Source organism: Dromiciops gliroides, chromosome 1, assembly GCF_019393635.1.
Source record: "Dromiciops gliroides isolate mDroGli1 chromosome 1, mDroGli1.pri, whole genome shotgun sequence".
Classification (NCBI taxonomy): domain Eukaryota; kingdom Metazoa; phylum Chordata; class Mammalia; order Microbiotheria; family Microbiotheriidae; genus Dromiciops; species Dromiciops gliroides.
In genome coordinates this window covers 278,635,125-278,660,323 of record NC_057861.1, presented here as the reverse complement: position 1 = coordinate 278,660,323, position 25,199 = coordinate 278,635,125, and the positions used below count along the sequence as shown (strand labels likewise).

Genomic DNA, 25,199 nt, shown 5'->3' with positions numbered 1-25,199 from the left:
CAATAAATCCTCATCTTCCTCAATCAGTCCTCCTCATCAATCAATCCACATCCATCAATCCTCATCTTCTTCCAAGTATAATCATCATCATCATCTTACATTACTCTCGCCTCTGCTTCAAAATTTTTTTCACAGTTACTATTGTTAACTGTTTCTCTCCATCCTCTTCTCTCCCTATGATATTTACTCTATTTTCTATCTTCTTTTACCCTATCCCTCCTCAAAAGTGTTTTACTTCTGACTGCCCCCTCCCCCACTCTGTCCTCCTTTCTTTCACCTCTCCCTCTTTGTCCCCTTCCCCTCCTACTTTCCTGCAGGGTTAGATAGCTTACTCCACCCAATTGAGTGTGTATGTTATTCTCTCCTTGAACCAACTCTGATGAGAGTAAGGTCTTTGAGCCAATTCTGATGAGTGTAAGGCTCATTCACTACCCCACTCCCACTCCTCCCCTATCCCTACCCCCACTCCATAAGCCTTTTCCTGCTTCTTTCATGTGAATTTTCACACCATTCCCCTCCCCCAGTGCAATCATCTCCCCCCTCAATTTTACCCTAAAGATGTCATCATGAGGCCACTAGGTGACACATTGAACAGAGCACCCTCCCTGGACCCAGGAAGATCCAAGCCCAAATCCAGCCTCAGACACAAGACATTTACCAACTCAGTGACTCCAGACATGCCACCCAACCCTGACTGCCCCACAGAAAAAAAGAAAATGTAAACAAAAAAAAATGCTTTACAGATATCATTCCTTCATAATCAATTCCCACCTGTGCCCTCTGTCTAAATTTATTCCTATCATCTGCCCTAATACTGAGAAAGTTCTTAAGAGTTAGACATATCATCTTTCCATGTAGGAATGTAAACAGTTTAATCTTTTAACATCCCTCATGATTTCTTTTTCCTGTTTACCTTTTTATGCTTCTCTAGGGTCTTTTATTTGAAAGTCAAGTTTTCTATTCAGCTCAAATCTTTTCATCACAAATGCCTGAAAGCACTTTTTCATTGAAGTCCCATTTTTCCCCCTGAAAGATTATATTCAGGTTTGCTGGGTAGGTGATTCTTGATTGTAATCTCAATTCCTTTGCCCTCCAGAATATCATATTCCATGCCTTGTAATCCTTTAATGTAGAAGCTGCTAGATCTACAGTACTTGAATTGTTTCTTTCTGGCTGCTTGCAATATTTTCTCCTTGACTTGGGAGCTCTGGAATTTGTCTATAATATTCCTGGAAGTTTTCATTTTGGGATCTCTTTCAGGAGGTAATCTGTGGATTCTTTCAATTTCTATTTTACCTTCTGTTTCTAGAATATCAGAGACTCCTTGCACCTAGAATAGAAAAGAATGAATAAAAATGTATCCAATCTAGGCCCATTTCTAAAGGGATCATATGACCTCAGGGAATGAAGGTCATTAGGCCTCTCCCCTTATAAGATAATATCTTCCTGAATGCCATGAGTTCCCTGCAGTCACCAAAGCTACAAAGAGAGGTCATTGAAGCTGACCTAAGCCTTTTGGAAGACACCTTTAGTTCTGGCTACGGACTCAACTAAAAAAGAATCCTCTGACCCACATGGTTAACCAACTAGAAGCAGTTACAGAATGTCCACAGGTGTTCTGGATTCTCTCTAAGGCACTTCCTTTATACATCGTCACAATTCTCCCAGAAAAAGTTTCCTAACATCCTCCGTTTAGAGAGACACCATCTGTTCCTTAATAGCTTCAACACAGAGAATGACATCTGAGGTGCACTGTGAACACCAGAACCCCATTTCACATTGTATAAGTAAATATTTAAGGATTTGGGGCAAAGGCCCTTTTAAACTTAGAATGGCCAAATCTGCTTACAGAGGGGCCAGGAAAATAACTACTAAACACATATGAGACCAGGACTTTGGTCCCCTGGGCTTGGCACGGCCTTTCCATGTTTTCTCAAGCTACTCATCTACATGAGAGGACAGAAGAAGCTTAGGGTCTAAAAGGGGTGGCCCCTGAACCATTAGCTTGTTTATAACCTAGCCTTCAGAGAATTAAAATGGAAAGTGTATGGAAAATAAATAAAGAAGATGTCTCTGACCTAGGGGCTCAAGCCCCAGACAAAAAGAGAAATGCAAAAATCAAAAACAAACAAACCCTACCATGAAGCCTAAGGGCATCAGTGTCTGGGACAACACCACTGGCTCTTTGTTCTCAATTGTATGGTACCTGAGACAAGGAATCTCTTGTTAGGGAGAGGATAGGCCTTGGGAATAGTGAAGACTTTGACAAAGACACAGGTGGTGTTTTCATGAGTTTCAGGAAACAACTTATGACTTTTTCTAAAAGATCAAGGGGGAAAGACCTACCTATAGGCTTTAAGTTAAGAGAGCATGGGACATCTAGGTGGTACAGTGGATAAAGCACTGGCTCTAGATTCAGGAAGACCTGAGTTCAAATCCAGCCTCAGACACTTGACACTTACTAGCTGTGTGACCCTGGGCAAGTCACTTAACCCTCATTGCCCCGCAAAAGAGAGAGAGAGAGCATGGCAGTAGTAAGTGCTTTTCCTTGAGGCAGAAAGAGCTGGGGATTTTAGATGAGGCAGATGCTAGAAGACGCTTTGTGTCTTGCCCCCACCCCCACCCCTTTGAGAGCAGGGACTATTTTTTGCCTTTCTTTGTTTCCCTAGCACTTAGCATAGAGCCTGACACAAAGTAGGTGCTTAATAAATGCTTACTATTTTTGATGATTATTCAGAGCAGCCACCAGCAGAAACAATGAAACCAACAGCCCTGGTGAGCAGGACAATGACATTCCTAAAAGACACTGGCAGACAGGCAGTGTTGGAAACATGAGCTGCCCCTCCATATCAGCTATATGTGTGTCTACACATATATACATATACACACAAATAAATTTGTGTCCAATATGTCATATGCATATATTCCCTATATGAGGACCTGTTCATGCGTGCATGATGGCTGTACACTTTCTTCATATGTATGTCTCTATGTGCATGTTCTCTATATAGGTCCACTCTTCCCACTGATGCTTTGTATATTTGTGGGAAAGTGAACCCCAGATTTTTGAGAAAATGTTTTATTGTCACTTTTCTTACTATGCCATTCCATGAAATGTCAGGTTTTTTTAACTAATTTTATCCTGTGACTGAATACTAAAGTTAAGTATATCTGTGGGAGTTTATGAACTATGTTTCAAGGGGATATGGCTCCATAGAGTATATTAAATTTAGGGTAGTCATCCACTGGGGGACTCACCCTGCAAATTGGAATCCCCCTGCCAAGGATTACACATACAATACAACAGTTAATCATTATAGCAAAAATATATGTGGCAGTGACCCATAATGAACTACAGCTGCCTCAAAGCTATTTTTAGTCTTTCATAAGAGGGAATGTTTGAAAAATTCTTTTCAACATGGTATTTCAATTCTTCAGTTTCCAAATACATCTAATTTGTCTACTACCAAAACTCTATAAGTAATAACAAATACTTATCTCTTATTCTAGCTCTGGTTAACATAAGTGGCATAGTAGGGGGCAGCTAGGTGGAGCAGTGGATAGAGCACCAGCCTTGGATTCAGGAGGACCTGAGTTCAAATCCAGCCTCAGACACTTAACACAAGCTGTGTGACCCTGGGCAAGTCACTTAACCCCAATTGCCTCACCAAAACAAAAACAAAAACAAAAACATAAGTGGCATAATGGATAGAGCATTGGGCCTGAAATCAGGAGGACATGATTTCAAATACAGCTTCAGACACTTACTAGCTGTATGACCCTGGGAAAATAAATTAATCTCTGTCTCAGTTTCCTCAACTGAAAAATGCAATCACAATAGCACCTACATCCTAGGGTCATTTTAAGGATCAAATGAAATATTTGTAAAGTACATAGGACAGTTCCTGGCACATAGTAGATGGGTAATAACTGCTGGTTCCCTTCCCCCTTTAATACCCCAGAAGAAAAAATCCATGGAAAGACTCCCATGTATCAATCTGCAGGCTCCTCACTTAGTTACTTCCAGCTGGCTGACTGATAAAGTTATCAGTCATAGTGTTCACATATAACCCATCTTTCTCTTCTGCTTTAAGATTTGTAAAATGCCTTCACAGAAACCCTGTGAGGTAAAGGGGAACCACCCCATTTTACATATGAGGAACTGGAAGTACAGAGAAATAAAATCCCTTGTCTAAAATTACCAAGCCAGTAAATGCCAGAACTGGGACTTAGGAGGAAATATATAATTTCTTCATTCATTATAAAACCATGAAATGATTAACCAAATAGCAAATATTATTTAATATTCAAAATATATGATAGTGAAGCTTAAATGTTCATGTTTTGCACAAGAGTCTTCCCCATCCCATCCTTCAGAAATATCCTACTCTTTATCTTGGAGTCACCCATCTTTTCCTAAATCTACAGAAGCCATAAGGGGTGATAACAATAGCTGTGACTAAGCCTTTAGAGTAAGTTTTCCTCTGTCCTCTCTCTCCCCAAGCCCTCTCCCCAAGATTTGGTCATACTCCACTTTGAAACTCCCAGGAGCCTTTGAAGCTATTTCTCAGTAATGTCTTGTTCATTAGCAAGTTGATTATCTAATTCTCCTAAAGCCCTTTGATGATGGGAAGTGCTATGTTGTCTAGAATAATTTGCCCTTGTGATATCGTTTTAATACTTTTTTTTAACTTCAAAATGAGAATTTTCAATATGCTAAACCAAAATGTGTAAAGCATGACAGAATCAACACTATTAGCTGTAGCTGTCATACCTTCAGGCTCTGTGCAAGAATTCTCTGGTAGCAACATGACATTCCAACAGCTGTCCCTAGCCTACAGCTGACTTCATGTAACTCATGACATTAAAAAATAAGTCACACTTTCAGGCTGAGCCAAATAGAAAGTTCAAAAGGTAAGAAGCAAGCACTCAACACTCTGAATGGGCAAACTGCTCTGACTCCTTTTTGAGAATAGTTTTTAATTTCAGTTAACATTTTTGAGCTGCCCATTCATGACAGCAGCTGTCTTTTAAAAATACTGAGCTATTTTAAAAGCATTGTTCAAGACCCTGCTAGGGTGAGAGCTACAATAGAATTCCTCTCGTGCTTTCATATTTGTTTGATTATTTGAAAGAAGTGGGGTAGGGTTTGGTGTTTTGGTCTCATTGATTTGGGGGTTTGGGGTGGGGTTTTTTGCTTTTTTTTAACTTTTTTTTCCTTTTGTAAAAGAGCTCCCTTTTTCCCTGTATCCTTGTCTCTCTACTCCCACCTATCAAGAAATTCTCCTTCCCCTATATTTTAAAATATTATTCTGAATTGTAAGCATTTATTTTTCATTTAAAATCTATTTTCTAACTTCCTCCTTTAACTCCCTCACTTCATAGCAAAAATGCATAGTCATGCAAAACAAATTCCTGCATTGTTCTTGTCCAAAATATATATTTCTCATTCTACCTTCTGAGTCCCTAACCTTTCTGGCAGGGATCTCCCTTGTCCTTTTAAGTCATTACAGAATATCACAGCAAGGAAAATGCTGGGCCGCGAGTAAGGAAAATGAAAACATTTCCAACATCTCTTCCATATGGCCCCTAAAAACAAAACCAAATAGTTTCATTCCAACTTAGAGTATCCTTGGAAATATAGGGTTACTTGGAATTAATTCAGTGCTTAAATTTTCATCTTATCTCAAAGAAGGGACAACTGGATGATGCAGTGGATAGAGCACTGGCCCTGAAATCAAGAGGACCTGAATTCAAATCTTACCTTAGACACTTACTAGCTGTGTGATCCTGGGCAAGTCACTTAACCCCAATTGCATTAAATATTCAGGGCCATCTCCAGTCATCCCAATACATATCTTGTCACTAGACCCAGATGACTCTGGAGGAGAGTAAGGTTTGTGACCTGGCAAAGCCCTCCTTCACTTAAATCCAATTCACTGCAAGTCATGACATCACACCTTGTCATAGTCCTCTTCAAGAATAAAGGACAAACAACAACTACAACAATCTCAAAGGACAGAAGTTTTTTCTTGATGAATAGTAAATGTTTTAAATATTTGATTTGGTTGGCACTCTACTCGATGCAATAGGAGACAAGAATTGATTTCTTCAAGTTATATAAATGCTAAGTTAACCAACTTTTTTTTCCTGAATTTTGTATTGAATTTACTGGAGGGGAGAGGAAGGTTACCTATACACCAATGATTTAATCAGTGTAGGGAAATTGTCAGTGGGGAAATCCTCTCCACCAATGCAGTGTAACATAGTTTTAGAGAATTGGCTTGAGACACTGAGAAATTAAGTAATTTGTGTGTTAAGAGTGTGCTAGAGGGGCAGCTAGGTGGCACAGTGGTAAAGCACTGACCCTGGACTCAGGAGTACCTGAGTTAAAATCCAGCCTCAGACACTTGACACTTACTAGCTGTGTGACCCTGGGCAAGTCACCTAATCCCCATTGCCCTGCAAAAAAAAAAAAAAAAGAGTGTGTTAGAAAAACCAGAACTCAGATCTTTCTGATGCTAAAGCTGGTCCTTATCAACTATGCCACTACTGTTCATTCATTCATTCATTTAGCAAGCATTTATTGAATGTGTCTCAGCTGTTGTGTATAATTATTGCATGCCAGGCATTGTGCCTAGGTTCAGGATATAGGAAGAGAAAAATGAAACAGCCCTGCCCTTAAGAAGTTTATATTATATTGGAGATAACACATACACAGAAAAGTAAATTTAAAATAATAGGTGGAAGAACTACTAATCTGGGGGATCAGCATATGTCTCTTGTAGGAGATGGCACTGGAACTGAGCCTTGACAAAAGTTAGAAATTCTACAAGGCTGAGGTGAGGAAAGAACACATCACTGGCCTAAAATGATAACCAGAGGAGCTTTTATTTTATTCTAGAGGCACCAACAGAATTACTGAAAGCTTTTTAAACAAGATGTCAAAGTCATCTCTGGCAATTATTTGGGAATGGATTGAAAAGGGGAAAGAATGGAGACAGAAAACCAAATAGGAAGTTTTGTTGACATTTTTCAAGCCAGGGACGATGAGGACTTTAACTACAATGGTGGTAGTATAAATGGAGATAAGGATTAAAATGCAAAAAAGCATACTATGAAAGTAGACTCAACAAGTCTTACATGGGATAGGAGGGCAATGGGAGAAAGGAAAGAGTTGATGATGATGGTGATGACTCAGTTTGTGAACTTGGATGATGAAAGAATAGTGTTAACTTCAATGGAATGTTGGAAAACTATTCTATATGGAATGTTGTTTGGTGGTGAGAGACGATGAGCTCTGTTTCAGACACACTTAATTTGAGATACCTACAAGACATCCAGTTGGAAACATCCAATAGATAGTTGATTTTATGAACATATAGCCCCAGAGCAAGACAAAGGCCAGATTAAAGACCTGGGAGTCATGTGCTTAGGGATGATAGAACCAGCGGAAGCTTATGAAATCATTATGCGAGAGTATAAAGAGAGAAACAGAGCCCTGGAAAGTATGTTCGTAGTTCACAGGTTGTGGATAGAGATATAGATTAAATTCTCTTGAATGCTACTTCTTCACATTGATTAAAGATAGTGGTTTTTGCAGATGATGAGCCTGACTTAGTTTCTAATCGACCATGTTTTCCCAGTGATGAGATTTACTTCGCACTTATTCATTCACCTTCACCTTCTAGTATCCTTAGGACTAGAGCAAAGAAAGTTAGATCTACAGTAACAATTAAATCAGACAATTTGATGTTAAGTAGCTCAGGTGGAAATTGAACTCCTAACCATGACCTCATTAGCATTCAGTTCTAATCGGATAAACTTTCTTGCTACCTCACCACACCGTTTTGAGTCTTATCTCCCCAGTACATTCATTCCATGAGAGCAGAGATTGTATTTTCTGCTTTTGTATTTCTTCCTCTCCTACCACAAAATCCTGAGCATGATAGGTATTCAAATTACTTTAATATCTATCTCCTGGTTACTTTTCCTGTTCAAATGGCTAACATAGTAAATGGAGCCATTGCCACTAATATCTTTGATGTCAACAGATAGCATGAAAGACTCTTCATTTACACATATGAACTAATGCAAAGCAAAGTAAGATCCAGGAGAACTGTGCCACAATAATCAAATGAAAAACAAGACTAAAAGGGAGCCAAATTCTAATTAATTGTAATAACCAAACTTGACCAGGAAGTAGAGATTCTGAAAGATACTTCCTCCATTTGGAGAGCTGAAGGAGGGACTATGGGGAAGACTGCCTCCTACACTGCCAGATATGGTTTTTATTGCTTGGTTTTGCTTGTTTTTCCTTTGTTACAAGACAGATTTGTGAGAGTGGAAATGGAACACAGTTTATCAGGAAAACATTATGGCATAAATACAAAAGGCATCAATGAAACTTTTTAAAATTAAAATTTAAAAGACACTCTTCCCTCTCAAAATCTCATTTCTGGGCAGCTAGATAGCAAAGTAGATAAAGCACTGGCCTTGGATTCAGGAGTACCTGAGTTCAAATCCAGCCTCAGACACTTGACACTTACTAGCTGTGTGACCCTGGGCAAGTCACTTAACCCTCATTGCCCCGCAAAACAAAAACAAAAACAAAAATCTCATTTCCATTTGCACAGCCTGATATAGAGTGCCTATTTGAGAAATAAGAGTGACACATGACTGGTGTTCTATCGTGTATTGAAGTTTGCAGGGGAAAGTTTAATAACAATCTGTCAGAATTAAAGATGAGTTCCCCCAGCATCACCCTCCGCCCTATTACAGCCCAACTGCTTATTTTCCATTATATTCCACATGCTGAATCATTCCCAAATACACAGAACTTTCCATACCCTGCCTTTCCTTCACAGGTGATAGAAGAAACTGTGACAGTCAGCTCTCGGGAGAGATGCACGGGATACAAGAGCATTATTATACCAGGCATTCTGTTCTTTGCTCTTTCCATTTTCATAGAGCACTTCAGTTCTCCTGAATCTTATACTGCCTTGTGTTAAATCCATGGTAGAGAAACCTATCGCTTAACAAAGGGGTGTGTGTGTGTGTGTGTGTGTGTGTGTGTGTGTGTGTGTGTGTGTATTTGTAAAGGACCTCGTGTGACCCACATGAGAACCAGAGAACTGAAGAAAATTGGATTTTATCTTCCCTTGGCATCCTATCCATCTATCCTGAGGTTGGGATTGGGTTTCACCTTTTGAAAGCTCTTCAAATGCAATATGGGTGTCTGGCGAAAGAATAGACATCATGAATCAGCTGGAACTGTTTACCAGGGAATTACTCTGTGAAAGATTTAATTTAGTCTTGGCTACAGCAAACAAAAGGTTCATTTGTTGGCTGACCCTTATTATCTGAGTATTTACAGGAGACCTTTTTCAGAGTGCCACACTAGGACCCAGGAACTCTTTACAAAGCCTGGCAAGAAAGAGAGGAAACCTTAGGGCCAGAGCTGAGGAATACAAAGTAAACCTGTATTTCTAATCAGGCCATAATTTTTCTTAGTAGGTAACCTCTGACATATATGAGTACAGCTATCCAGGGGTCAAGACTACATGAGCATCATGTGAATTAATCAATACCAACTAATTAGCTGAGAAAATGGTTTTTCATTCTCTCTTGGAAAACTAATAGTGACTTGAAAAATCCCCACCATAGAAATTGCATTCCCAAAGACCAATTTTTGGAAGTAACTCATCTCTAAGACCCAAAAACAAAAGCACTTATTGTAAAAGTCTTTGGCTTGATTTCATCCATTAGTCATTCTATCACTTTCTATATTTCTGTAACCTTTAGTACCTGGTACAAAGTTTGGGAATGCTTCCTTTGATCTCTCATGTCATCAGTAAAAAAGAGGCTCTAAAAGTTTGATAGAGGTATAGACTTCAAAGCTACATATCTATTTTGGAAATAAACATAATGTTCTAGTTCAGGACAAGATTTTATCATGACATCTACTGACAGGCCATTGGTTTTATTTTGCCTTTCTAATTCTAAATCCCTTCATCTTTCCAGCCTACTACTAATGAAGAGTTTATGCCAAGGGTTCTTAATCTAGAATCCATGGACCTCCTAAGGGCCTGGGGATAGATTTCAGGGGTTTCAAGAATTTAGATAGGAAAAAAATTACTTCTATATTTTCACTAACTCCTAACAGAAATTTAACATTTCCTTCAATTATGAATGTAGGCAACAAACATTCTTGTGAGAAGAGATCTGTGGGTTTCACCGGACTGCCAAAGGAGCCCATGCCACAAAAAATGTTAAGGCTTGATTTATACAAAAACTCAGCATGTGGTTTGGAAGCTTAGGTGCTATGTAGTAGTTTATAGCCTACCAAATCAGGGAGGAAGGTGCTCTCCAAAATAAGCATGAGATCCCCGGACTTGCTGTCTATCACCCAGAACCTTTGTTTTAAGGTTATACAGATTTAGAAATCCAACTTCTCTTCATCCTAATGACATGACTGATATCACCAAATTTCAGATATTAAATTATCTAACAAGTGATAATGATAAATCTAAACCAAATTAATCAATCAACGAACAAAGCTCCTACTTAGCAGCAGCTGGGTGGCACAGTAGATAGAGCACTGGCCAGGGACTCAAGAGAACCTGAGTTCAAATCTCACCTCACACACTTAATAGCTATGTGACCCTGGGCAAGTCACTTAATCCCAATTGCCTTAAACATCCAGGGCCATCTCCAGTCGTCCTGATATATACCTTTCCACTGGACCCAAATGGCTCTGGAAGGAAAGTGGGGTTGATGACCTTGCATAGCCCTCCCTCACTTAAATCTAATTCAGTGCAAGTCATGACATCACCCCAATGTCATGGTCCTTTTCAGGAACGAAGGACAAACAACAACTAAGTCCCTACTAAATTTCAAGCACTGTTCTGGGCATTGGGAATACTAATAGAAAGAATGGAATGACCCCTTCTCTCTAGTAGCTTTTGTTCTAACAAAGGAGACATATATGTGTGTATGTATGTATACACACATACCCACAGTGTGTGTGTTATGTGTGTATATGTATATATACATAAACATACATATATACATTTCCACAAACATATGCGTGTATGTATATACATAATAAATATAAAAATAATAAATGCAAGGTGGTTGGGACGCAGCACTAACAGTAGTGGGGGGACCAAGAATGACTTCAACCACTCAACAAGAATTTATTAAGGGTTTACTTTTTGCCAACCATTCTGCCAAGCACAAAGATAAAAAGAAAGGCCCAATCATGTGAATCAAGCAGCTCACATTCTAGGTGATAGGGGAGGGCAGGAAAAAGGAAACACATTCCAGGCATGGGCAATGGCCATTAGAATAGTGCAGAGGTAAGAGCTGGAGTGGAACAAATGAAGAACAGAGAGAAGGTGAGTTTGGCTGGATAATAGAGTTCAAGAAGGGAAATGAAGTATAATGAAATTGGAAAGCTAGGTTGGGGTAAGATTGTGAAGAACTTTAAAAGTCAACCCTATCACTAATGAGTCCACTATCTACTATTCAGGATCAGATCCTGATAAAGTTACTTATTTATAGCTTTAAAGGATAAGAGTTGAACACTACAATGTAGGATAAATTAGTTTAAATCAAAGCTCATGGGTAGAGTGGAAACAGTGCGGGATATGTAGTCATAGTCATATTACCTTCATGACCCTTGACAAGTCATTCCTTTCTGGGCCTTCATTCCTCATCCATAAAGTCAAGAAGCTTGATTAGGTGAACTCTAAGGTCCTTACCAGTTCTCACTCTGTGATTCTAAGAACATATGGCTGATCTTTACTTTTAAAAATACAGTGTAGGTCCCAAATACACCAAAATATTTTTAGCAGCACATTTTGTGGTAGCCAAGAAGTGGCTATACCAACTGTGGTACATGAATGTAATGGAATATTTCTGCATCATAAGAAATAAGTATTTTGAGGAATTGAAAGAATTTTGAGAACATTAATGTGAACTGATGTTGAACAGGATAAGAACCAGATAAACAGTACAAAAATGATTATATAATAAAACAAAAAATTGAATGCTATGTAATTATAATGACCAAATCTGGCTTGAAAATAGAGTTGAGAAAATGCACCACCTTTCTGTAGGGAATATTGTATATGCTGTCAAATATGGCTAATGTGCTAGTTTTACTGAAATGATGTTTTCTCTCTTTCTTTTTTCCATCTTTATAATAAGAGTTGGATCACTGGGCTGGGGGAGGGATATATTTGGAAATGATTTGACATAAAAGAAAAAAGAGCAACAAAAATAAAAGCATTTAAAATTAAAATGTTACATAGTAGAAAGAGCAATGAATTTAGTGTCAAAAGGCCCAAGTTCAAGCCCCCAGCTCAAACACTAATTTAACAATGGGAAAGTCACTTAATTTCTCTGAGCCCCAGCTTTCTAATCTGGTTTTTTAAGGAGGTTAATAATATTTTTACTACCTCCTTGATTGTTGCAAGGAAAACACTTTGTAAAAGAGAAAGTGCTCTATTACTGTAAGCTATTCTTATAATGATACATATTTTAAAATATGACAATTATACACAATGCAAAAAAGTCCTGAATTACACCTTTTTTTAATTAGTAAATTCACATAATTCAAAGAGAAGTTGATCTGTAGTCATACATCACATCTTATAAGTCTTTCTATATAGAAAGGACATGACCTTTCCATAGATTTAACAATCATAAGTCCAGTTAGTTGACCCTCCCTTTCCTGTCACATTATCTACTATTGGAAAATTCACTATCCTAAGAAGAAGATTTACTTTTGTAAGAGGATACTTTCTTGATGGTACTTGTAGGAGGTCTGAATGAAATAAGCTCACACCTTAGGTGCAGCCCTTTATGTTCAGTACATCAAAGACCAACCCCTAGTGGGGTGGCTTTTTTGTCAGCTGGTCAGGTCTTATCTCAGAATAACAAAGAAGGGAAGCCTGAGCTTCAGTTGAATGGGGAAAAAATAATAAGCTTTGTGATTTTGTGATGTGTAGGCTGCAGAGAATGCAAGAAAGCAAGCTAACCTTTTTAGAGAACCATAGTCCTTGTCTGTGCCCTTGCTGGCTGAGTTTTCTTAGAGCTTCCCTTTGTCTGTGTGTCTATCTATTCATATATATACACATACATATATATGTGTATGTATGTATATATACACATATATATAAGTGGAGTCAAAGAATCATGTATTTGATTTAGGATTCCTTCATATTTATTTCATACATAATTTACTTAAGGTCAATCTAGATTTTTAAAAATGTTGTCTATGCCTTGGAAGAGGCAGGTAAAGCTGTCACCCAAAAGCGTCCCATCAACTCACCTGAGCATCATCTACAGTTGGCAGATAGATGCCCAAATCCCAGAGCCACAAAGTGAGGTTCCAAGGTAGTATCCCAGCATCCTAATGGGTAACCTTTCCTCTCTGTCTCTCTCCCCATTATATTCTGTCTTATTCTACAGAGGAACTACTTTTCCAATCAGAATCTGGGGAAAATCACACTCTCATTATTTCTGTTCAGATAAAACAAAAGGAAAACAAATGCCAAAAATAGACTTAAAGAAAAGAAGTGATGGGGCAGCTAGGTAGTGCAGTGGATAGAGCACCAGCCCTGGATTCAGGAGGACCTGAGTTCAAATCCAACCTCAGACACTTGACACTTACTAGCTGTGTGACCCTGGGCAAGTCACTTAACCCTCATTGCCCAACCAAAAAAGGAAGAGGAGGAGGAGGAGGAGGAGGAGGAGGAGGAGGAGAAGGAAGAGAAGGAGAAGGAGAAGAAGAAGAAGAAGAAGAAGAAGAAGAAGAAGAAGAAGAAGAAGAAGAAGAAGAAGCAACAGCACCTAAAGGAAAAGATGTTGCTCAGTGATGGTAGTAGAGGTTGGATCTGGAAGTGGCAATGGAGAGCAAAGAATGTTCTGATCCCACCTCATGATTTTTAGACAACAAAATGGAAAAGGTAGGTAGAGACATACTGGCACATGAGAGTGAAAGGAATGAGGTGGAGAGTACTGAGAGAACAGGAAATTGTGGCAGTGATGGGAGTGATTATCACTTGGACAATCAGGTATTCTATACCATTGAGACAGGAAAGAAAAAAAGGGGGAAAAGAAATTTACATAATTTTATTACATATTTAAAAGGAATAGCAAGTTTTTTTCATGTGCAATCATCTTTTTTTAATTATACTCTATTATGGAAATTCTTATTTTATTCCATAAATTAAAAATTAAATAGCTTTTTAAAATTTAAAAATAAATTTAATTTTTAAAAAAGAAAGTAAGAAGTAGGAGTTTGGTAGCTCTTCAGACAGAGCAATAATACTTTTTTGACTGGGGATTCCACCCCCAAAGTCCTGTTAATAACAAACGTTTGTATCAGTTTTCTTTCAAGTATTAGGGAAGAAGGAAAATTGAGCCTCTTGTTACTAAGTTCTGGGAACAAGAGGTCTGGTATCTAATTCTGCCTCTGGGCTGGATCTTTGAGGTAATGGTCTGGTGTCTAGAGAGGAAGAGCACAATACAGCTTGCTAGAGAGGAGAGAGCTGTCTATTTCAGGGGGTAAATCATCAATAAAGGAATAGAGAAAGAAGGGTATGGTGTAGAGGGTAGTACAAATACATATTATATTTCTTATTTCTCCTGGCATATGAAACATTGCGAGTATGTAAAGATCTATTTGAAGAAAATGCTGTTAGTTGATATCTGCTATTTGACTTGGAAGTTTAGACTTGATCATATAGATTTTTTTTTTTTTTTTTTTTTTTTAGTGAGGCAATTGGGGTTAAGTGACTTGCCCAGGGTCACACAGCTAGTAAATGTTAAGTGTCTGAGGCCGGATTTGAACTCAGGTACTCCTGACTCCAGGGCCGGTGCTCTATCCACTGCGCCACCTAGCTGCCCCGATCATATAGATTTTTAAAACACAATAGAGACATAGAATGATACAATCTGAGATCTGGAAGTGACCTTCAAAATTATCTACTTTAACCCTTTCATTACAGAGGAGGAAAAAAGGTACAGTAAGGTAAAGTGCTTTGTTCTAGGTAATTGGTTCCCATATAATGGTTGATGAACCCCTCAGAGGTTCATGACAATAGTCACAATAGAACAAAAGCTTTGTGCTAAAAATTATTTAATGGTTCCTTGAGCAGTAAGTAATTGCCAAATTGTGCTACAAATAATTTTCCCTCTGTGACAAGTGCACATATGTCTGAAGCATTGTAAATGGCTTATTTCTGCAGATTCAAAACCATAATGATTATGAACACAATGATTTTGGTGTTTGTGTAAGGATTACAACAAATTCTGACCATTTCCTACTAAACTCAATATGTTCTGGTAGTTTCTCAACCTCTCATCAAATTGTGTCTGAACTACCGCAAGGGTTTGGCATATAAGTATAAACTAACATCCCACTGATGGTCAGACTCATGTATTTTCATTTTGAACACTGCATCAGAGTAACTCCCTCATTCACCTCTGTTACTCTGTAATCATACTGCATCAACTGTGTAATCACATGATTAAGATGTTATAAATATTTGCATTCTTTCCATACAAATGTCAGCCTGTTTGAAAACCATGAACATTGAACATGTGGATTATAAGCCATCCTGAAAACATGAGGGATTGTAACAAATGTTCTACAGAAAGAAACCTTCTATTGCTTCTCCTTGAAGTATTAAGGCTAATTTCTGACTTAAACTTTTCAGTTTATTTTATCATTCTTCTATCAGGTGGATTTTCAAATGTACTAGTTGACAACACTGTCATTCAATAGAAGTTTCTGTGAAGGGGCAGCTAGGTGGCTCAGTAGGTATAGCATTGGCCCTAGAGTCAGGAGGACCTGAGATCAAATCTGGCCTCAGACACTTGACATTTACTAGCTGTGTGACCCTGGGCAAGTCACTTAACCCCAATTGCCTCAAAAAAAAAAAAAAAGAGGTTTCTGTGAAAGTGTGGCTGGTGTGCCAGTGGTAAAAAAGAAGAAAGTTGCACCTGAAAGGATCCTGTCCTTATAAAAGTTCATTTATATATAAACACCTTTAAAAAGTTATGCAATAAGAGCAGGTAGGTGGCTCAGTGGATAAGGCACCAGCTCTGCATTCAGGAGGACCTGAGTTCAAGTCTGGCCTCAGACCCTTGACATTTACTAGATGTGTGACCCTGGGCAAGTCACTTAACCCCAATTGCCTCACCAAAAAAAAAAAAAAGTTATGCAATATATGTGATTAGCTATTCATTTTCACTGATTGAGTTAGAGGGTGAAAAATAAAACATTAATTTCCATCTCCTGACAAAACTGCTTATAAAATTCTCCTCCCATTTTCTGGCACACATTTGTGTGGGTGAGCATTTTCATTTTATTCCTGTTGTAAATCAAAATACAGAAATAAGCTCAGTGCAGAGCCAGAATCAAGATTATTTGTCTTGTGTTGAGTCAAATATTCCAAACCTTTTTTCAAATAAAAAAAATCCAACATCAAAATTAAATTTATATATGGATGTCAAACATCTTCCAACTTACAATTTACTTCCTTAAAAATGTTATTTATAACTCAAAAATGTGTAAAATAAATTTAATATAAAATCTTGCAGATAATAGTAAGCATATGAGGTATTCATGCATACTTTTACTTCTTACAGAATGTTCCATATATAATAATCATAACTCTTTTGTAATCAGAGCATGATAAATTTTATAGTTTTCATAATTTCGAGTTGAATAAAAATTTTTTTATAATTACAATTTCATATGTAATTATGATTTAGAGCTTTTGGGTGCAAAATTTATGATTATAATTATAACCACTTAGTGAAGAGATCTAAAAGAATGTTATGAGTAGTATATTAAATCATTGTGGGGGCTCACAACACATTTTGTTGTTGTAGAAGGGTCCACAGAATAAAAATGGTGGGAACCCCTATTCTAGGTCACACATTTCAATAGTGGCAGAAATTGGACTAAAACTCAAGATTCCTAAAGCCCATTCTGGGATCTAGGTCCCACAGGACCTATGTTTGATATCATTGGTAGACAGAATTCCTGGTTAAGTAAACTCCATCTACCAATGTAGGTGAGCAACGTTTTAGTAATTTCCTGTCTTAGAGGTTTGCCTTGGGCCCTCAGAGTTTAAGTAATTTGCCCAGAGTCAGTCAGTATGAGTCAGAAAAATTATTTAAACCTTGGTCTCCCTGGCTCCGAAGTCAGCCCTCTATCCACTCCACTCACAACATTGCCTCTCATTATTATAAGTGTTATTATACAATTATTCACCTGGCATTTATGTGTAAGATGTATTGGAAGCAGAAAAAAATGTATGCTTTGAGAACAGGGAGAGTGATCTTGCTTTAATTCAGAGACAAAGTAATAAGGATTTGTATTAGCATGGTGAGTGGTGAAGAAGGAATGTATTCTAGAAGCACTGAAAGAAAAATCAACAGAATTTACTGACAGAATGTGAAAGAATCCAGAGTAGACTACAATAAGTAGAAGTCATGTCTTGAGCATGGAAAACTGGAAATACGATTGAAAATAAATGTAAATGGGGATTAGTTAAAAGATAAATCTTCCTGGAGAAACTTATTTGGAAGTATTAGTTGATTTGTCAATGAAGAGATATGATATAATGGAAAGAGCATAAATCTTGAAGTCAGAAAATATCAGTTCACACCCAGCTCTGTCCCTAAGTCTATAATCTTGGGTAGATTGCATGACTTCGCTGAGTTTGCAGTTCCTTCATGAGAAAAATGAGGATGGTTACTAGATTATCTCTGATATCCCCTCTAATCCTAACAATGTATAAATCTATATTTGTGATATGATAAATTAGAAGGGATATCTAGCTATCTAGTAGAGATGGCCAATAGACAACTGAAAGTGACTGGGTCTTAAGGGAAAGAACACAACTAAAAATGAGGAGGCCTGGTTTAGAGTCTGTGTTCTACCCTACTTGCTAGGTGACCACAAATAAATCATTTTACCTCTCCTGGTCTCAGTTTCATCATCTGTAAAATGAGGAAGTCAACCTAGATGATCCCTTCATAGGATCATCAAGTTTGATTCCCCTATAGTTTCTAAGAGTCAGGAACCCCTTTGGTTTAACAAAACGCTTTTTATTCTTTTCCCTCCCTTTTCCACTCTTTGATGAAGGTTCTAATGAAAAAATGAAACCACTTAAAAAAGAAACCCTTTTAGCTGGTGAAGTAGAGGACCTGAACAAGCCACCATTTAGAAAATCAACTTCTGAACAATCTAGGTTTGCTCATATCAGCTTATATTTTAGCTAATAATTAACAAGCATTTATTAAGCACCTATTGTGTGTTGGGCGTTGTACAAGGTTCTGGGAATACAAAGACAAAAATTAAATAGTCCCTTGCTCCCAATGAGTTTATATTTATTTTAAGCAAGCAAATTTAAGAGGGAGGGGGGACGGAAACATTAAATAATAAAGAGAAATTATCCATACAAGTATATACAGATTAGATTTCAAAGTAATTTCTGAAAATAAGGAAGTGGAAAATACTAGCAAATAAGAGAATAAAAAAAGAATTCATAGTTTGAGTTAAGCTTGGAAGGAAACTAGGGATTTGAAGAACCATAGGTGATTGGAGAGGATTGAGGGATAGCCTATGTGAAGACACAGAGACAGGAAACAGAGTGTCAAGCATGAGGAAGAGCAGGAAGGCCAATTTGGCTGAAGCATAGATTAAATGATTGAGAGTAATGTGCAAGAAGTCTAGAAAGTTAGCCGGCAGTCAAATTATGAAGAAGGGTCTTGTGTTATTCTTGAAGAAACTGAGTCCCAAAGTGACATAGCAGTAAGTACCTGAACCAGGTTCCCTCAAGTCTTTAATACTCCCAGACCTCAGAAGTATGACATTATGACATTACTAAGGTCAGGAAGCACTAGTGAGCATTCAGCTGGTAAGAAGATTAATATGACTGTCAAATTAAAATTTCACAGATTTTGCCTACTCCAGCCATTGGCCCAGTTTGGGCTCCTTGCTTACTTAACAAGAGTGTTCCTTCTTCCTTTTGACTCCATGTTCAATACTTATTTATGGCACCTTTTATGCACATAATAAAGTTGGCCAGATGGGATGAGCAGCCGAAAGCCTACAAGATTTGTAATGCTCATTTGCCAGAATTAAACATATCGGTGAACAGTTTGAATATCTAGCAATTGAAATCCCATCAGAATTCTGCTTAACCCTCTTGTTGCTGAGCCCTTCAAACCAGATGTCTTACTGAATTATGTTGTTGGTTCTCCAAAGTCAAAGTAGTCATTCATTTACTAGTTTTGGTGTGTCTAGAAGAAATCAAAATAATGACTAAGTTCTCTGTGCCATCTTTAACTTGAAAATGATTTTATCTTCTTATACCTAAAAGTACCTCCACCAAAGTCTCTACCCAGGATTTCATAGGAGGTGGGGTGGAGTAGAGGAAAGAGGATGTTGACCTTGGGTTCTGGAGGCCAATGACAATAATCCTCAGGTTCTGAGAAGTGTTGGAAAAGCTAAACATAGTGTTGGCAATGCCTGTCTACTGAGAACCAACCTAGTTCATTCTGGAGATGCTTATTGCCAGAAAGTTAGCATTTTTTGAGGAGGGAAGAGTGGGAAGAATAAATATTTAATTATATAAACCACATATTCTAGAAATCCATAATAAATTTTATAGAAAAAAAAGAGAAGGAAGAATCCATCATAGGCTAAAGTAGTTCAAAAAGTCTTTACTGGATCCATAATAGCAATAGTACACATTTTTGTATTCTTCAGAGACTATAGTGTTCACAATTTAGAACTGACAGGACATTGTTATTATAACATATACCTTTGTTTTTAAGGATAAGTCCAGGGATATTAGAAGGTCTTTGTAGTATCAAAAATATGCAGTCTACCCTCTTCCTCCTTTTTAATTCAAGGACCATCTCCTTTGCCCCTTTGTAACATTTTAAGGTTATTTGTTAGGATGGATGAGCTCCATAGGTTGCCCACCTAACTGGATGTTATAATTTGAACAATAGGCATTCTTCATCCACTTGGTCCTCCTGTGTGGACAGTTAGGTCAAACTCTTTTGAGTGTCTATAGATCTCATCCAGGAAACCCTCCAGAGTTCTTGGACTTGATGAAAGCTTCACAATGACATCTGCAAACAGGAGGATTTGGAATATCACTTAGAGGGCAATAGAGACACACCTCATAGGTGTGAGCAGGCTATGATACATAACAAATAAAGATCTATGAAAAACTAGATGAAAGGGTGTCAGCAAAGAAATGCATTACTGGAAAAAAAAGAAATGAGCCATCAAGAGGCAAGGATAAGTAATGGGCAGACTGTGTGTTTACCTGATAATTATTGTAAAGGCAAAAGAAAAGAAGGAAGGCCCCCTGCATGTTGGGTGGATCCCCTGTGGCAAGTAATGAGTGAATGGGAACAAAAGTTTCTCAGGATGGGCAGGCATGGATGGGCTTGAGATGAGCATTGTTGAAAGGATCATATATTTCAGTTAGATCTGAGATCCATTGAAGTGTTAAAACACTTCAATTTCTTTGGGAAATCACAAAGTTCTTTTAATGTCTCTATGCTTATATTTTGTGTAATTATATTTTGACTATTTGGAAGGGTGAAGGACTTGCTTTTCAGGTAGGTGTTAGCATGAAGTTGAGAATGAACATGACAGTGAAGAGTTAGGTTCTTACAGAGGCATAGAGGAATTCAGTTTGGTTTAATTATTTTTAAAATTCCTACTTAAATGAAAGACACTTTTCTAGGTAGGTTCTGGGGACACAAAAACAAAGTCAAAATACTCTCTGCCTTTCAGAAATTTACATTCCACTGGGGAATATTCAGAAAGGTAAAATGAGTGCAGAATTTTGAAAGGACTCAAAAAACAATTTGACAAATTTGAAATTGTTATTATAGATAATGGGGAACCCACCAAAACTACATTGTTGAGGCAACAAGGCATAGTGAAAAGAAAGTTAGTTTGGGGGCAAAAGACCTGGGTTCAAATTCCATCTCAGACTCCATGTCTTCAAGATCAAGTCACTTAATTTCTCAGTTTCAGTTTATTCATCCATAAGACAAGGATAATCATATTTAAATTAATCATCTCACAGCATTGTTGAAAAAAAGCACTTTCCAAACCCCAAGTGTGAAATAAATGAGTTGTTGGTATTATTATTGTTGAAGGCAGCTATGTATTCTGCCTGTCTAAGCCTGGCTCAGCCTGTGGCTGGACTAAAGCATTGACCAAATATAGAATCATAAACGGAGGGCTGGAAAGCAATTTAGACACCATTTAGTCCAAACCCCCTCATTTTACAGATGAAGACACTGAGGTCTAAAGAGGTTGAGTGAATTGCCTGTGGTCATATAGATGGGAAGTAGAAGGACACCAATTTTGGACTGTATTATGATATGGACTACAACATAACAAATAAGGAGCTATGAAAAACAACTAGATAATGATTAAAATAAAACAACTGTATTATAATTCCTATTATGATGCCTTCCCACCATAGTGTAATAAAGAGAAGGAAGGGAATAAGGATTTATTAAGCACCTGTTCTGTGTCAGGCACTATACTAAGTGTTATACAAATATTATCCTATTTGATGGTAATAAGAGAACTGGATCTGGGATCCAGCATAGCATCTACCACTTATTGGTATTTGACACCAAACAAGTCACTTAGCCCTCTATAAACTCCCTTTCCTTCTCTATAAAATGTACAAAAGTAACTGAGATTAGTAACACATAACCTATCTATAAATAAAGTCTGTGATATAAAACAATAAAAAAGTATGGCATTCATGTTTCTGCCAATGAAAGCACTATATAACACAGTTGGTACTATTCACCTAGCAACATTTGGGGAACACAGATTGTGTGTGCAGCTCTATATAGCTGCTATTTTCAGTCCCCTTCCTTGTTTTTATTACTTTTCATTGTTTCCCCATAGATGTCCTTTGAAGATGAAATTCCAAATGTTTCTGAGCTTAAAGATAGCAAAAAAACTTATTTAGAAAATTGAGCTGACTATCTGGTCAATTTAGTTGTTACTTAGGATCCCTTTTGAAATTTAGGATACTGAATAAATAGGCTTTATGTTTCTTTTATACTCCAATTTTGCCATTAGCAGTTTTCTATTCTAATTCAAACTTGAGTACCATTTTTGTTCTTTTTTTCTTTTCTTATGAATAATATTTTTTCTAATTACATGTAAAAACAAATTTTAAAATTCACTTTTTTGGGGGTGGGTTGTTTTTTTTTTGGTGAGGCAATTGGGGTTAAGTGACTTGCCCAGGGTCACACAGTCAATAAGTGTTAAGTGTCTGAGGCTGGATTTGAACTCAGGTTCTCCTGACTCCAGGGCCAGTGCTCTATCCACTGTGCCATCTAGCTGCCCCTAACATTCACTTTTTAAAAATTTTTGAGTTCCAAATTCTCTCTCTTCCTTCCTCTTCAACCCTTTCCCTGAGATGATAAGTGATCTGATATAGGTTATACATGTGTATTTAAGCAAAACATTACCCTATTAGTCATGTTGTGAAAGAAAACACAGATCAAAAAAAAATCCATGAAAAAAATAATAAAGTGAAAAATAGTATGCTTTGATCTGTATTCAGACTCCATCAGTTCTTTTTCTAGAGGTAGATAGAATGTTTCATCATAAGTCCTTTTGAATTGTCTTAGATCATTGTGTTGCTGAGAATAGCTAAGTAATTCACAGTTGATCACCATACAATATTGCTGTTATTGTGTACAGTGTCCTCCTGGTTCTGCTCACTTCACTTTGCATCACTTCATATAAGTCTTTCCAGGTTTTTCTGAAACCACCCTGCTTGAATTGAGCTTTAAAGTTGGCTGTGAGGGCTTGACACCATAAGCTCCAGAGAAGTAAAAAATACTATAATATATTCTACATTGGTATCAAATTTTCTATTTTCAGACTATATTCAAATTAATATTAAATTGACTGTTCTTTGTCACCTGAAAATTTGAAAACCATTCTATCATCCAAATCACTGGATAAATGATAAAAAATCTTGAGCACAACAAGTATAAGATCTGGAACAATAGGACTGACATTCAAATTCTGGCTTTACTGTTTATTTTGCATAGGACCTCAAGGAAGTCATCTCGAGATCTCAGTTTCCTTCAGTGTAGAAAAAAGATGTCTGACCTCAGTGACTTCTGAAGTCCTTTTCTACACTAAAACAATGACCCATTGGTCCTCAGCCTAGGTCAAAGGCCAGTAGCATCTACTAGAGGTGATCATTTGTACTTAATTGAGGGAATGCTATGTTATCTTCCATTTATGAATTTTAAAATACTTTCTGTAAAATTATATATATATATATACATATATATATATATATATATTCTTTCCTAGGTTCTTCTAAGTTTGGTACTTATAAGCTTATCCATAATAATAAGTAATAGGGAGCCACTAGAGGTTGTCGAATATTAGAATAACATGGTCATTACTGAGTTTTTGCAATATCACTTAGCAGCCTGGAGGATAGATTAAAAAAGGAAAAGACTTGACGTAGGGAGGCCAATAAGGAAGTTATTATAATAATCCAGGCAAGAAATTATGAAAGCCTGATCTAGTGTGGCAGTTGTGTGAGTAGATCAAAGAGAAAGCATATAAAAGATTTAATGGAAATATAAACACAAATCAAGGATGATACTGAGATTGTAACCAGAAGGATGGTGGTATCCTCGATGGTATTAGGAGAGTTTGGAAGATGGGCAGAAAGAGTGATGTTTATATTTTAGCAAAAAAAAAAAACCAACTTATTTTTCCAAAGTAAGACCCAGGGGATTCTCTTCATTAATCTGCCTCTTACAAAATTTAAGTTTTCCCTAGGAACTCTTTGATTTCTTCCTGAACAATTTCAGAAATTAAAGAATCATATACTCACCCTTCTTGTGTTACTACAACTCAACCTTGTAGTATTTGAAGGGTCAAAAACCCCAGCCTTAACAATATTTATCTAAGGCTATGAATGCATAGAAGAGAATTTATATTCCAATCCCTAATTCAAACTCTGAGTAATTTACAATGCAGACATCCTGTATCCTCCCCCAACTTCCCAGCCTGGCCATAAAGGTTTAGAGTCAGTTTTATGAACTACAACTAAACAATTTCCATAGATTGTACATACAACTACAATGTTAAAGAGACACGTAAATGTACATAAAACACACATAAGACACAAATGAACCAACAGCTGTCGGATCTTCTTTTTCTCTTGTTTTCCTAGGTACTAATCCCTGACTTCTCATCCTACCCCTTTTCCTCTGACTGAGATCCTCTCAATTGTCTTTCACTTTGTCAGTCTCTGACCACAACCCTTGTGGGTTTATGGAACTGCAAATCAGGGACAACATCCAATCTCAGTCCTTGTTTCTTGAGGCAATAATTTGTGCCCCAAATGCACATTTCTCACCTTGTTCTGTGCACAGAATCTGCCTATTCCTGTATCTGAGTCAGTTAGCTAGCCTTCCCTGTGTTCCTTAGTTTGCATCAGACCCCATTTAACAGTCTCATGCCAGAGATCACAAGTTAGAGGTGAAGCCACCAGAATCTATGGGCCACCAAATGTTGATGGGGTACCCCCATCATTATCACTGGCTAAAGATCCTCCCACTTGGTCTCCCCATATATCCCAGATGAGCCCCCAACTGTAAGAAATGTAAACTAAGACAGGACTCCCAGTCTGGTGTAAAGCAGGAAGGCCAAACACACTTTCAAAGATATTGTGAACTGTGAGCTCATTACAGGGTCCCTTTATTGTGTCTCTAAAGCAGAGATTCCCTCCCCCATTTCACTATGGCTGGCCATTGGCTGACTACTCAAGATGCACACTCTTTGTGACACTCCTACTTCATATTAACTCCTAAACATGAACCCCCATCCATGGGACAACTTCTAGACGGGGATTTCACAGTTCTTCTGTTATCTGACTTTAGATAACTGTAACTGCTTAGCTCAGCAGGAAAAGGAAGCGGTGGGGGCTTGAGGAGAAGAAAGACCCTAGTACTTGAAAAAGGTGGCCTGCCTAATTTGAGGAAAGCACATTTCATTTGTTTCTCTCAGAGAATTTTTTGAAGTGTTACAAACACTCCTAAAAATAATTCCCTTTTTCACCAACAACTAT

The 25,199-nt window shown here is 37.5% G+C and overlaps 1 protein-coding gene across 1 annotated transcript in view; it reads left to right on the top strand.

Annotated features, from left to right (window-relative positions):
- Nucleotides 1–25,199, top strand: part of CPA6 (carboxypeptidase A6) — a 354,688-nt gene that overhangs the window by 165,898 nt on the left and 163,591 nt on the right.